Source organism: Ascidiella aspersa, chromosome 7 (assembly GCF_963924565.1).
Source record: "Ascidiella aspersa chromosome 7, kaAscAspe10.2, whole genome shotgun sequence".
Classification (NCBI taxonomy): Eukaryota; Metazoa; Chordata; class Ascidiacea; order Phlebobranchia; family Ascidiidae; genus Ascidiella; species Ascidiella aspersa.
The window spans coordinates 17,372,599-17,386,089 of record NC_139453.1 but is presented as its reverse complement, the minus strand read 5'-3'; the positions used below and the strand labels follow the sequence as shown (position 1 = coordinate 17,386,089).

The window sequence follows — 13,491 nt, the reverse complement described above, 5'->3', positions numbered from 1 at the left end:
CAAAAACTGGTTCCTACAGGTCAAACTGGTCGCACGATAAAATGCTTTGAGATAGCTGTTTTACATCCTTTAAAAATATAGTACACCCTGGGGTGTACCATACACCCGGTTGAAAAGCACTGGGATAACAAATCAGCCTTGCTCTATTGTTCACGAGAACTAAACGATATGCGATATACCCGGCGTTGCCCTAGTTGAATAGGGTAATTACTAATTACCAGTTTAATACTATTTTGTCTTACATTTGATATGATACAAAAATTGATTTGGCTACTGACCTTGTCCCGGCAGAATAAAGTAATTACCGCTGTAATAAACGCAAAAAAAATCCAACAAGTATAGTGGGCTTTAATTATACTTGTAAAATACATAGTATCGTGGCCTTGTAAGTTTACCGAAGCCTTATTTTATAGCTCACGGTGATCCAAACACGTCATTTTTGGAGGCCCGCAAAACGTTATTCACACTAATTATTCCTAAACCTAATTTTTTAATTAGTCCCAAACATTATTTTTTGTACACTTATAGCAGGTTTCAAGATGGCCGTTACATTAATGCAGTGTTTCTCAACCTTTTTTACTTGGGGGCGCAGCTAGAGACATATGAAAACGTGGCGGCGCACCTTGTGAGCGAAGCGAGTGCGAAAGTTTTGAGGTGTACCGGTATTTGTTTTAAATTGCTTGCAATTTTTCATTATATAGGTTTTTTAGTTGCAAATCTTTAAAGGGATTCTATGCAGCCTTGAGACCAAAATTGGAACAACATCAACTTCGAAATGAAAGACAGTAGGAATAAGGCGTATATAGGACTAATACCTAATAGTCGTAAAAATGACGAAATTGAAATCAGACCTAAATAGCCCAAATAAGGCCTATACAACATTTTGTCTAATCCCAAACCCATAAATATTACTGACTATCCTAATATTTTCAGCCCTAACCAAATTGCTAACATCCCATGAGCCAAAACAGGTGCAAAAAATCCGTGGCTAAAATAGCTGCGCCCAAATGTCGACAGCGAACGGCCAATGCCAGACAGGTGTCCCCCAATCATCCTATACCCTTTCTCTGCAGTCTTAGGCGTTATTTTGTTCATTTAAGTGTTATTCAGGTTAACTTTGGACTTATTTCGACATGTTTAGGTCTTATCTAGACTATTTTAGATCTTATTCTGTCGTGGTTATTACTGCACATTTGGCGTTTATGTCGGTGGTCTCATTACTATGGTATCATAGATTATATCTGATTTAGATATTGCTGCTTTGTAATTCTTATGATGTCTTCTACTTTAAGTATAACTGTGAAATCAGTGAGCTAAGCTTAATAGGAAAGTAAACAATATATATAATCTGAAACACTTTAGAAAGTAAGGATCTCCCGCGGACAACAAAATGTAAAAGAAAGATTCTTGTCTTCGTATTCAAAGATCTTAAGACTGTTTATTTATTAAAACAGATAAAACATAAAATCATTTCTTAAAATCTTACAGAAATATATAAATTACTCCTATAAGGCATCATCAGTTTCTTATTCAAATAGAATAAGAATAAGAAACTGATGATGCCTTATAGGCGTAATATATATATTTCTGTAAGATTTTAAGAAATGATTTTATGTTTTATCTGTTTTAATAAATAAACAGTCTTAAGATCAATATATATATATGTTTTATTTATCATTTTTTTCCTTTTGCTTGCGGCGCACCTGGCAACCTTCCATGGCGCACCGGTTGAGAAGCGCTGCATTAATGTTTTGTTCGCAATTCCAAAAAACGAAAACGTCGAACGAATTGCATAAAAATTATGAATACTAAGTTTGCAAAACTTTTTTAAAAGAGTGTCATACTACTAGACAGAGCAATTTTCGTATGAAAGAAGCCTCAAAAATGTCATAACTTTGTCCAATTGTGCCCAATAGAATTTTTCGTTACCCTTACTTGTTTTTTAATATTTTTATATGAGACCAAACTCATGTTCTATAAGCATTTTAATTTCCCATGATAAACATCGAAGGCGTCATTTGACATGCTAGTTGTGATGTTTTTCCGGGAACAGGACTTTTTTAGGCAAAGGTACAATATTATGACTGTTGCCAGTAAGATAAAATAATAGATAAAACAACATTATACAGGTACAAACTATCTCTTAAATAATCAAAACACGAAAATGTGAACAATAAAAAGAAACGAAGTAAGAGAAATGGAGGTGGTATACTGAAACAAATTACAAGGTGAGCGTTCACCCATCAAACAGAATTAGTGGTCTTACTTTTGCTACTTTTGCTAAGAAAAATGCTTGGCAAAATTGTCTGTGCAATTAATATGTTTTATTTAAATGCGCTATAAATTGCGGGTTTTTAACTGTGGCAGTCCACATAATTTGTCCTGACGGCAGCGGGCTCAAACCCCTGGGAAAAGGCTTCACCAGTCAAGCGATTGTTCATGTAGGTTGTAGGTGGTCCTTTTTTTAGTGCAACGCTTGACTGGCGCGCAACGAAAAGAGAAAGGAATGTAAGCCATTTACATCGGACACGTCGATACGAGTTTGCAATAGGGCTGTTGTTTTTTCCGTCAGGCACGGACAGTCGGACAGCTTTAACACAAAAATGTTTAGGCAAATAGTTTTAACCGTAAGTCTCTTGGTCTGTTGTTTTACGTTGACTACTTTGGGTCATCGAAGTACTTCACATAGAGTAAAATGCTTTAAATCGCCAAGAACAATTTTTGATTTCAACTACCGTTTTACTACTTTGCAAAACAACACCGAGGTTCCTTTAGCTCAATATAGAGGTAAGTAGAAGTGTGTGAAAAATTCGAGGGTGAGAACCTCTTCAGGTAGTTATATCTAAATTTAAAGTTCTACCAATTTAAACCAAATAAACGCAAGTTTCTCTGCGCCTCGCGCGGTAAGACTCTACCTCAATTGAATATTTGCGCATTTTAAAACAAGAAACACAGGTTTCTTAAGATTCGCTGTTTTATGACGTCACGTTACAACTTTTTAAACAAAAGCTATTTGGAGATTAATTTATGAGTTTAAATTGAGTACATAACAGTTGGTTTCTCACGAATTTTTCGGTCGCGAACTCAAAAAGATTGAGAAGCACTGTTATATTAGATACTAGACGAAATACCCGGCGTTGCCCAGGTTAAATAGAATATTTACCAGTTATTTCAACTGGCTAAAAATGAATTACACCTACAATAACCGTCATAATGTACGAAGTCTACCTGAATTTTGTCTGGTTAAACAAAATGAAACAATCTATCATACTGTTTGCTCTTTATCACTTTGCACGTTACGTTGTTACATGTCAAACTACTGGCCTCATGTTATAGCCCATGATTATGGAAGATAGATGTGGTAATCAGAATATATCCAAAAAGTAATGTTACGGATAGCGCAAAAATTTCGTAAGAGGCATAAATAATGCAAACATATTAATTTAATGTCATAACAAATTTGCTTATGCCTAAACGTTTGCACTGCGTGTCCCTAAATACAAATTTCAAATCATGTGATGTGTTTCAAATCATGTCATATTGTGTGTTTAAAGTCTGTTAACCTAATGCTTTCCACAATCAGAGTAATACCTCACATCCTGTGTGAAAGTGGCATTAATGCAATGGCGTGTTTAATTGTGTGACTTATCTGCGTGGCTCTAAAGATTTAATTCTTGGCTTCTGTAAACTCCCAATAATTTTTGCATTTGGTTAAAACAGTGTAAAAATGAAAAATTAGCGTATAAAAAGCCGTTTTAGGTCTGAAATAAGTCACTAAAAGGAAAGGCGCGAACGCGCTCTGACCATTTAATCACTAATCACGTGTTACCAGCATTGTATAACCTTTTTCCTGAAGCCGCATGTTATAGCTGATAATTAAAAAATATATATTTAACTTCAAACCAAATTGCAACGATGGGTGTTTTTTTAAATAGAGCTACTAAACCAGGGGTAGGCAACCTACGGCCCACCGATGTAATTCATCCGGCCCGCCGCCTCTTTGATAAATTAGAAACGAGTCCATTTCACATACTTTTTGACTATTTTCACTACGTAAGTGCGAAATTAGCTCTTTATTACCGTTGCGCCGTGGAAGGTTGCCAAGTGCGTCGCGGAAAAATGGAAAACGTACTTATTCTAAAATATTGGACATATATTTTTTAACATGTTATTTATTTTTCATTTTCGGCAATGTAATAAAAACTTGCTAGAAATTTAAACGAAATGCCCGTATACAAAAAAAAATCGTGTTCGCTTCGCTCGCCAGGTGTCCCTTGACTTAAAAAGGTTAACAAACACTGAGCTATAGATTACCTTTAAATGTTATCGCTTTCCATCAAAGTAATTTTATTACACTTTTCATTCGTTGCACGGATGACGACGCTAATTTTAAACCAAACAAACTCTTTTTTTCGCTTTGCGTCAACACTTTACTGCCTCCTTAAATGTAATTAAACACGTTTTTAAGTGCAAAAACGATCCGAGGCCCGCCTGATTCACATTTCTAACATTTAATAACACAATTATTAGTTAACATTTTGTGCGGCCCGCAGAGGCCTTTCTGAGTTTGGTTTTGGCCTGCGACTAGAAAAAGGTTGCCGACCCTTGTACTAAACAGACAACCTTGGCTAAACACGTCTCGCATATTTTACGTAATGGAAACCCGTAACTTATATCGATCAAAAATCATTAACTAACGTAAAACCGTATGTCGTAGAAGCAATAATTCAAATTGCGCGAAATTCAAGCAAATACGTAATATTCCGGTAGATATCACACTGCATCCAACGAAAAAAAATCCCGTTTGAAAAGTAAATTTGCTTACTGTGCAAACCGCTGCAATAAAGGCGATATTTTGCAAACTCAGTCCAAATGTTGCGTAGTTTATACTCGGTTATAGGGTTGCTGTACGTTGTCTGTGTAAGTGACATAATGCCTCATGAAGAATGTTAAGGAAACGGCTGCAATACACGCAATATTATGCGAACTTAGGCTCCATTAACGTGTTAAACAAACTGTAAAAAGCTATAAAACATAAAGCTGAAATTTTGCCACATGAAATTTTATTTTTACCAAGGCAATGCAATTGACTTGATTTTTGCGGTCACGCAGATTATTGCCTTATAAATGTTTGGAAGCGTTTTACCCTTATACGTCAATATGTTTTGCGAGAAGTTGCACGCGCGCCCTTTGTATTTAACATGCAAACAAACTACAATGCTGTGTGATGTTTTGGAAATGGTACGACTAAATAATCAACTGTATCACACATCACTTGGGTAAGCATGTCATACATCCTTTAAGTAACGAAACCCCGTAACATTTGTCAAATGAGAATAACTCTCAGACGTAAAACTTTAGGTTGTAGCAGCAATTGTGCTAAACTGCGTCAAAAGTGGGAAAAATCCCCCATGAAAAAACAAATGCCTACTGTTCTGCTGCAATAAACGCAATATTTTGCGAACTCTGCCAAGTATTGCGTGGTTAAACACGTTTGTTGTTGGATGTCCGTGCAGGTTTCCTGATGTTTATTCTTTTATTTAAGTATGTTTAAAAAAAATTTAAAAATGCTAAACCTTTGCACTAAACGCCAAATTAAAGTGCGTCAAACGTCAGACAAACCCGTAATCCGTTGAAAATATAAATTGTTTACTGTTCAAACTGCGACAACAATCGCGATATTTTGCGAACTCTGCCTAAATTTGGCCTTGTTAAACTTGAATCTTTACTTGGAACTTTGCAAACGTTTGTTAACATGGATTATAACATGCGGTGTGCTTTTAACGTAATGCCGACACCATGCCGGTACTAAATTCAGTTCTTCGTAATTTTGCGAACTCTTCCTAAATTTTAGGCGGTAACAGACATCAATAAGTTCCTAAACATAACAGTCTGCAGTTGGAAACATTAAAATTGTACTTTATTAAGGAAATATACTTATTTTTTTTATTTCCCGGCAGGTAATTGCATTGAAAAAACGTTTTGCATGGATACGTTAAATTTGGACTATGTTTTACGTACTGCGACAACAAACGCGATATTTTGCGAATCAAAAATTTGGCATTGTTAAACTTAAGTCTTTACTTGGAACGTTGCACACGTTTGCTAACATGAATTATAACATGTGATGTGCATTTTACGTAATCCCAGTACCATATTTCTTCCAACGTAAATAGAATCTCGCTTAAAACTGACAATGGGTTACTATTAAAACTGAAGGATTAAATACCCAACGGCTAAGCACGTCAAACATCAAGTTGAAAACATTAAAATTTATTTTTCACGCGCGCGCCCGTGGAGAAGCGAGCCACGGGGAGTCGCCGGTCCTTTTGTTAATGTCGTGTGGGCGCCCGTGGAGAATTGTGCACACGACGGGGAGCCGCCGGTCCTTTTGTTAGTCGATGACGACGTTGCTCTGCCAGCGACCGACCGGGCGAACATGTTGCCACATCTCACAAATCTCCTATTTTATATATATAAAGACAATGTTATATTTCGTTTTACGCGGTACAACGCAAACTCGGTTGGAAACTTGTTTGTGAAGTTTTTCTGATGTCCCGGTATTTAAAATACTCCTTGTTCAGTCCTTTTAGATTACTTTGGTCCCAGTCTGGGGCGGATCGAGTGGAGGTGGGTACCAGTACCATTCCCTAAACTAAATTTTTTGCCAACTGTTACTATATAAAAACCGAAAATTGTTCGTGAAACTTCCATCCACTTTAACTATGTTTTTTCAGCAAGAAACTGTAAAATTTTTGACCCAACACAATTCAGGGGTCTCAACTCAAATTGTTAGCAATCCGGCCCGCCAAAGGAATTTAATCTGGGCCGCGTCTCATTTTTTTTATAAAAAAAATCAAGTAAAACTAAGTCTTTACATATTCATCTTTAGATCATGTTGTTAAATAAATTATCGTTTTTGAGCAACCTCACTTTATCTTAACGTCACCTGTTTGCTGAAGTAATGTTATTCACATATTTTTTAATACAGAACGATACTTAATATTAGTTGCTTTTCAGTGTCTATTTAAGATTTCAGTGTCGGCTTTTCAAGATGTTTTTTTATTCTCATGATGCTTCCTCCTGTTGTCGATTAACTAGAAACGCAATTGACTAGACCAGGGTAATCCAAGATCGCCAGCACCTTTAATATACTATCGGTGTATCGTTCGCTGGCTAAACACGATACAACGGCGGCCCCTGATCCCTGCTGCCAATCAGTCTTCGGTGGACTGCGGGCATATAATATTTTATCATTTTCAGCCAGTAACTCAATTTTCATAACTTAATAATGACCTCAGAGAACTTCCTATTGACATTCAGTAAACGAATTTTCTGAAAGTTTCGGAAACAGGTGGCACAAACTGTTAATGCCCCATGGAAGAGACCTAACCACTGTAATAGGCTTAAACTCACATGCTAATGTTTGTTTAGTATGTACGTCATAACGTAACGTAAAACAATTCATCCCAAATAAAGGCTGTTTCTCGAGATCTCGTATGTAAATATGCAACTGGAAAAAAATCGTGTATGGACAAAACGCCAAACAGGGTTTATCCAGATTCAAAAGTTATCGAAATATAATTTTCTATACAATGGCCATATTGCAAAGACGGTATAGATTCGCACAAACACCTAAAAACATTAGATTTAATCGATGAATATCGTAGATTTGCGATTTCCATATATCCGGAATTCACAAGGCGCTAGTAGGAAAAAATACTTCTTTATCGTTTGTACAATTTGTCTGTGTAAAAAACATGTGTGATATTTTGCACTGTGCGCTAACTTTTCACGTAGATTCTGTGCATTAGCAAAAGTTGAAAAACAAAGGTTAAATCATTTGTTTGACCTTGTCAAGTCTTTAGCCTAAAATTTCGAGTGCCTATTAACACACGGGATCGACCTAGAACAGCAGGTGTCTTAAGGTTGCTTGTTTTATGACGTAACTTTGCAACGTAATCCCTGAAAATTTTCACGCGTTCCAGTAAGAGAATTATTCTACTTTCGCCTAAAAACTACCCGTCTTCGGCTATATAGCTACCCGTTTGTACTAAATATCGGGGATCTGACCGGGCATATCAAGTTTCTTTGCAACCAAAGCAAATCATTTACTTTTTTTCGGAGTCACGATTTTACAAATATGTTATGTCCGTCTTTAAACATTATTGTTTTCTTAATCTTCTTTAGCTTTCGATTTAGCTGTTTTTACACTTTTACTTGTATTATTCTTGGCATTTTACAAACAGTTGGCCTAAAAAGGGATTAATGGGCAGCCAGCTCATATTAACCAATCGCCAAGAATAACAGTAGTGTTTTATAAATTAATTTAACACCAGTTATATTTGTTTAAGGCGATGTGTTGGTGATCGTCAATGTTGCTTCTTTCTGAGCATCGACTTGGCAGTATCCACGATTAAACGCACTGCAATCAATGGAGGGTGTTACCGTTCTCGCGTTTCCTTGTAATCAGTTTGGACTTCAGGTCGCATATACTGCATGTTTTTCCAATCTAAACAATTTTCTATGATTTTTATTATACAAACTTTTAAATTATATTTACAGGAACCAAGTAGAAACAATGAAATTTTAAATGTGTTGCAACACGTGCGACCAGGAAATGGATATCGACCTAATTTTCCTATTTTTGAAAAACTAGATGTCAATGGAGAAAATGCTCATCCTTTATTTAAGTTTATGAAAGTAAGTGGGTCACAACATGTGGACAACAAAGTTGCGATACCGAGCACTACAGACTTTATGTTAACATACTTTAATGCACAAACAGAGTCAATGTCATGGAGTTACAAACAGGTTCGAGCCTCGCCATAGGTTGTTCTACGACCCTATGCAGCCAAATGATATCGAATGGAACTACCACAAGTTTTTGGTTGACCACGTAGGTCACGTACATAGGTAATACTTATTAGTTCAACGTTAAACAACTATTTCATATTAACAATCAAACGCTTGTTTAAACATACTAATATAAATAGGACAGCAGCAGTTTAGTAAAAAAAGTTCAAACAGTCTAATACTCTATACGTAATGATTGCTTTGGATTAGTGTTCCTTAACTTAACCTATGTTTACCGGGTTCAGTATATTTTGACCCTTTAGATCAGCGGGTTCCCAAACTAGGTTCCGCGGACCAAACGGGGTCCGTAGAGCTGTTTTAGAGGGTCCGCAAGGAGCAGTTTTTAAACATTAGGCTTTAGCGAATGTTTTTAACATTAGTCTATGAGACTCCATGTTTTAAGCATTATCTGTCATCACTATTGTCTTTAATTATACTTTATTATTTAATCATATAGCGTGTGTTATAATGCCTCCTGTGACATCATAAATCATTATGCTGTACTACCTGCTATCAGCGAATCGTTCGCATTAGTTAAAAAATTGTTACATTTGAAAGATCGTGACTGCACTAGTGTAGGCTACTATAATGAACATGGGTCAACTGACCCTTGAATTTTTATAGGGCCGCGAAATATCAAAATAATTGCAACGGGTCCACCAGGTAACATTTTTAGAAAAGTCTGGGAACCGCTGCTTTAGATTATAACTAGTTGTCATATCAAACGCAATATGTTTTTGTTGATTACCCAACAGTGAGATAATTGATAATGCTACTTTAGAAACTAAAGTGAAATTTGAAGCGAGTATTTAATCTATTTTTTGCACAACTTGGGGCGCACGGGGATTTTTGTTAAAGGAGGTTTTTAGAATTTATTACGCTACAAAATTGCGTCGTAGGCCTAACATGTTGTCATAAAAAAGGAAATTATATAAGAAATCTGTCGTTCTCGGGAAAACTGATATGCAAATGTTAAACTATCCTGCGAAAAAAATGCGTTCATTTGGTTTAAAATGACGAAATTTTCAATATATAAGAAAGACGTTTTTCGGGCGAATTAGTGACAATGCTCGAAAACATGTCATTGATTTATAACATGATTTTAGGAGACATTGTGTGAGAGTTATGGTCTCAACAGCAGTGCACGGAATAGTAAAAAGCCTTAATATATAGGCTACACAATGTTAAAGTACTTATGAAGACTTACAGCTGAAATAGATCCCCTCAAAACAGGCCAACATATAAAATAATCAAAAAAGAGAATAAATGCATTTGGGCCTACAAATAAATTGGGAAATTATAGTTATGCGGAAACTTATCTGGTACCCCACACGTCTATACAATAATATGAAAGCTTTTACTAAGCATAGCCGAAATACAAAAAAGGAGCGAAAATGCTCACAGATTTTTAGTAAGTTAACTAATGACAGGCACGGATCCAAGGGGAACGTGGCCATGTTTTTTTTTTTTTTTGACTTCACGTCTAAAAACATTTCATGGCCCCCGAAACAACAAAAAATCCTTGATCCGCGCCTGACTACTTTAGATAACAAAACCGCTTGTTTGAACCATGTCCCCTGGTTTAAAACCACTGTTTAAGTTAAAAAAAAACTACATTTTACTGTACATCTGATATACACCCTATATTTAGACGCTACAATCACAACGTATCCCCAGATTGGCCCACCCTTGTTCAGGATATCAACAATCTGCTACAAATGAGGAATCGCAAGAATTAATTTTACGCCGTATATTACAAAATTCCCAATTTTAAGGCATTAGGTGCACAATGAAGATTCTGCTGTAAATTTCGTAAAGACACCAGCAGCTTCTGATAAAACACCACTTTTAACTATGTAAGCAGTGGAGCATTATTAAAAGTCGGTGTTGTACTAATTTGCCATAAAGTCTGTTGGAGTTTTGTATATTATATAATTAAATAAAAGTATGTTATGATGAATGCTAATTTGGTATTTAGAATTGCCTGTTTAGATATAAATCAGGTGGCAGCGTTGTCAGAGAAATTGCATTTTAGCGTATACAATCTTTCGCGCAATGCTACACCTGGTCAGAAGAATAAACAAAAATGAAAAAGTTCATCGATTAAATGACGTTCAAGGATAGCCAGACTAAGAGTTTTATGAGATATACATGGCGCGAATCATTTTGTGCAGATCTGTGTATAACCCAGTGTTGTAAACAAGTCAGTTTGAAATGACTTAAATCCAGTCAAGTCGTTAGTAAAATAACGTAAGTCCAAGTCAAGTCTTTTGCTAAAATAGCAAGTCATGTCCCAGACCAAGTCATCAGATGAATGCCCAAGTCAAGTCATTTTGAGAGCAAGTGAACTTCAAATAAATTAAACGTTTAACTATTAAAATTGGCAAACTCGTTTGATTACGAGCAATGACTCGACTAAAAATAATAAAAACGTAGACAACTAGGAAACTGTTTTACGCGCAAAACTGAAGATAAATAGCCCAATTTCATTAAAAAATGTTATAAAAAAACTTAATTTAAACCCAAGTTATTTGACACAATGACTTAAGTCCTAGTCTAGTCATTTTTCTGAAAGACTTAAGTCAAGTCAAGTCATTTGAAAATAGTGAGTGCACTTAAGTCATTACAACACTGGTATAACCACGGTATGAGTATAACCGTTACCGTCATGAGGGGCTACTTTGAACAGCACTCTAACTTTGAACACTAATTTAAAAAAATTATTGCACCATACATTAAGGTCCGTAAAATCACGTGACTTTTTACCAGCATTTGGCAGTTTTTAAGTAGCCTGGAAACTTCTAGTTGGATCTCGGAAAGTAAAAGAGGTTTTGATGGATTTTTTTCAGTAAAATGTTAGGAATTTTATTAGCACATAAAAGATAATTCAAAACTTGGTTTATATGGAGAATACCGTTCAGTATTTAAAATTACTAAAGTGGGTTACGTTTTTGTTTTTGGTGTGCCTAACTTGGAACAGTGTTCAAAGTAGCCCCACCTACTTTTATGGCGACTTCAATACGTTTTTGGTGCTGTACAAAGTAGCCTATACGGTAAACGTGTTGTTATTGTTGCATTGAAATACCATTGATAAATAATGTCCTATTTTAGATTCCTCATATCTTAGTGGTACTTTCGTTGACCATGTAAATGATATGCATACTGAAGATGAAATTTTTTCCAGCATAAAAATACATCCATTAATTTATTAAATTTTTTGATACAATAATATTGATAAGCACTGTAAAATGGTTCGTGCATTCAAACGATCACTTGGATCACGAAACTATAGAGCCTATTCGAGTCAAACATTAAGCCCGTTTATATGAACGTTTAAGCCGGATTCCAATCTATTTCGTTAATTCATTCTCTCTCGTTTTGGCGCTGGAATGAATTAAGTTCTCTCGTTTCTTAATCGGTCAAAAGGAATGGTTTTCAATCCGTTCGCCGCTTAATCTGTTTGTTTCGCTGACGGCCGAAATCGTTTAATGTAGAATGTCCTGCTTTTACGCAGTAAACATCACGCCACTTTTGGGGCATTATGCTACTCGTAAACAAAACAACAGGTTTAGCGCATAAGGAAATAATATTTACATACACTCGTCATAGTTGCCATTCTAGATTATTTTAATCTAGATTTAGGTGTTTTGATTTGATTCTAGATGTAGGATTGTACAATCTAGATCAGGGTTTCTCAACCGTGGTCCTCGGTCCCCCTGGGGGGCCACGAGCATAAGTCTGTAGCAATGTTGTGGTATTGCAAAACCCGTGTCATTATTTTTAATTTAATTTGTATTAGTTAAACTCAAACTTGTAGTGTTAAACCTTCTTTGACCAATTTTAACGCATTTTTTCTTACACATTACTACTTGCTTTTCGTGAGAAGTGCACCAGTCGACGTCAAGCTTGTGATTCTTTATCTGCTCGCCTAATTGCCAAACATTGTTACGTCACATACAACCAACATTTGTGCTTTGTCTAGTTTACTCAGTTTCTCTTTGGAACGTTTAAAAATGTCGAAAATTTGCAAATGGTGTGAGAGTTACGTTTTTTGGCTTCACAAAAGTTAGACAAGACGGCCATGATTGTGCGCAGTGTCTGCACTGCTCGGTGGTGATATCAAATGCGTCATTACGACCCTCCAAACTTAAAAATCACGGCGATAAAAAGCATCCCCCAAAAAAGAATGATGCCGCCGATTTAATTTCTGCTAAAAAAGTACGATTTGATCAGGAAGCGACGTCACCTGATTTCGGATTTTAATTAATTTATTCATTCGTTGGCTTTCGTCCAATTGAAGTGTTTTTTAACAACATGGTGAAATAAAATAAGTGAAAACACGTTAAACACAATTTTAGTCATTTTTTATAACCGAAGGGGGCCACGAAGATTAAAAGCCTTTCGAAGGGGGCCACGAGGCACGAAAGGTTGAGAACCACTGATCTAGATGTTAGATGTTTTTTTTAGATTATTGTGAAAAAAATATTATATAATCTAAATTAGTGACAGATTCGCTATCCAGGTTAAATATTTCAGTAGGGTAAAAAGCCTGTAGGTCATACAATATCAGCTGACCATAAGTACTATATAATATGGTAACACACTCATTGGCGCGCCAACGTCGTCCAGTTAATG

General features: G+C 35.9%; 1 pseudogene across 1 annotated transcript; it reads left to right on the top strand.

The window, feature by feature from the left end:
* Positions 1–2,529: 2,529 nt before the first annotated feature.
* LOC146138098 (glutathione peroxidase-like) lies at positions 2,530–10,816 on the top strand (annotated as a pseudogene). Its single transcript, XR_014501411.1, has 5 exons — positions 2,530–2,787; positions 8,355–8,485; positions 8,566–8,703; positions 8,789–8,916; positions 10,508–10,816. The product of XR_014501411.1 is annotated as a glutathione peroxidase-like (transcript).
* The last annotated feature ends 2,675 nt before the right edge of the window (positions 10,817–13,491 follow it).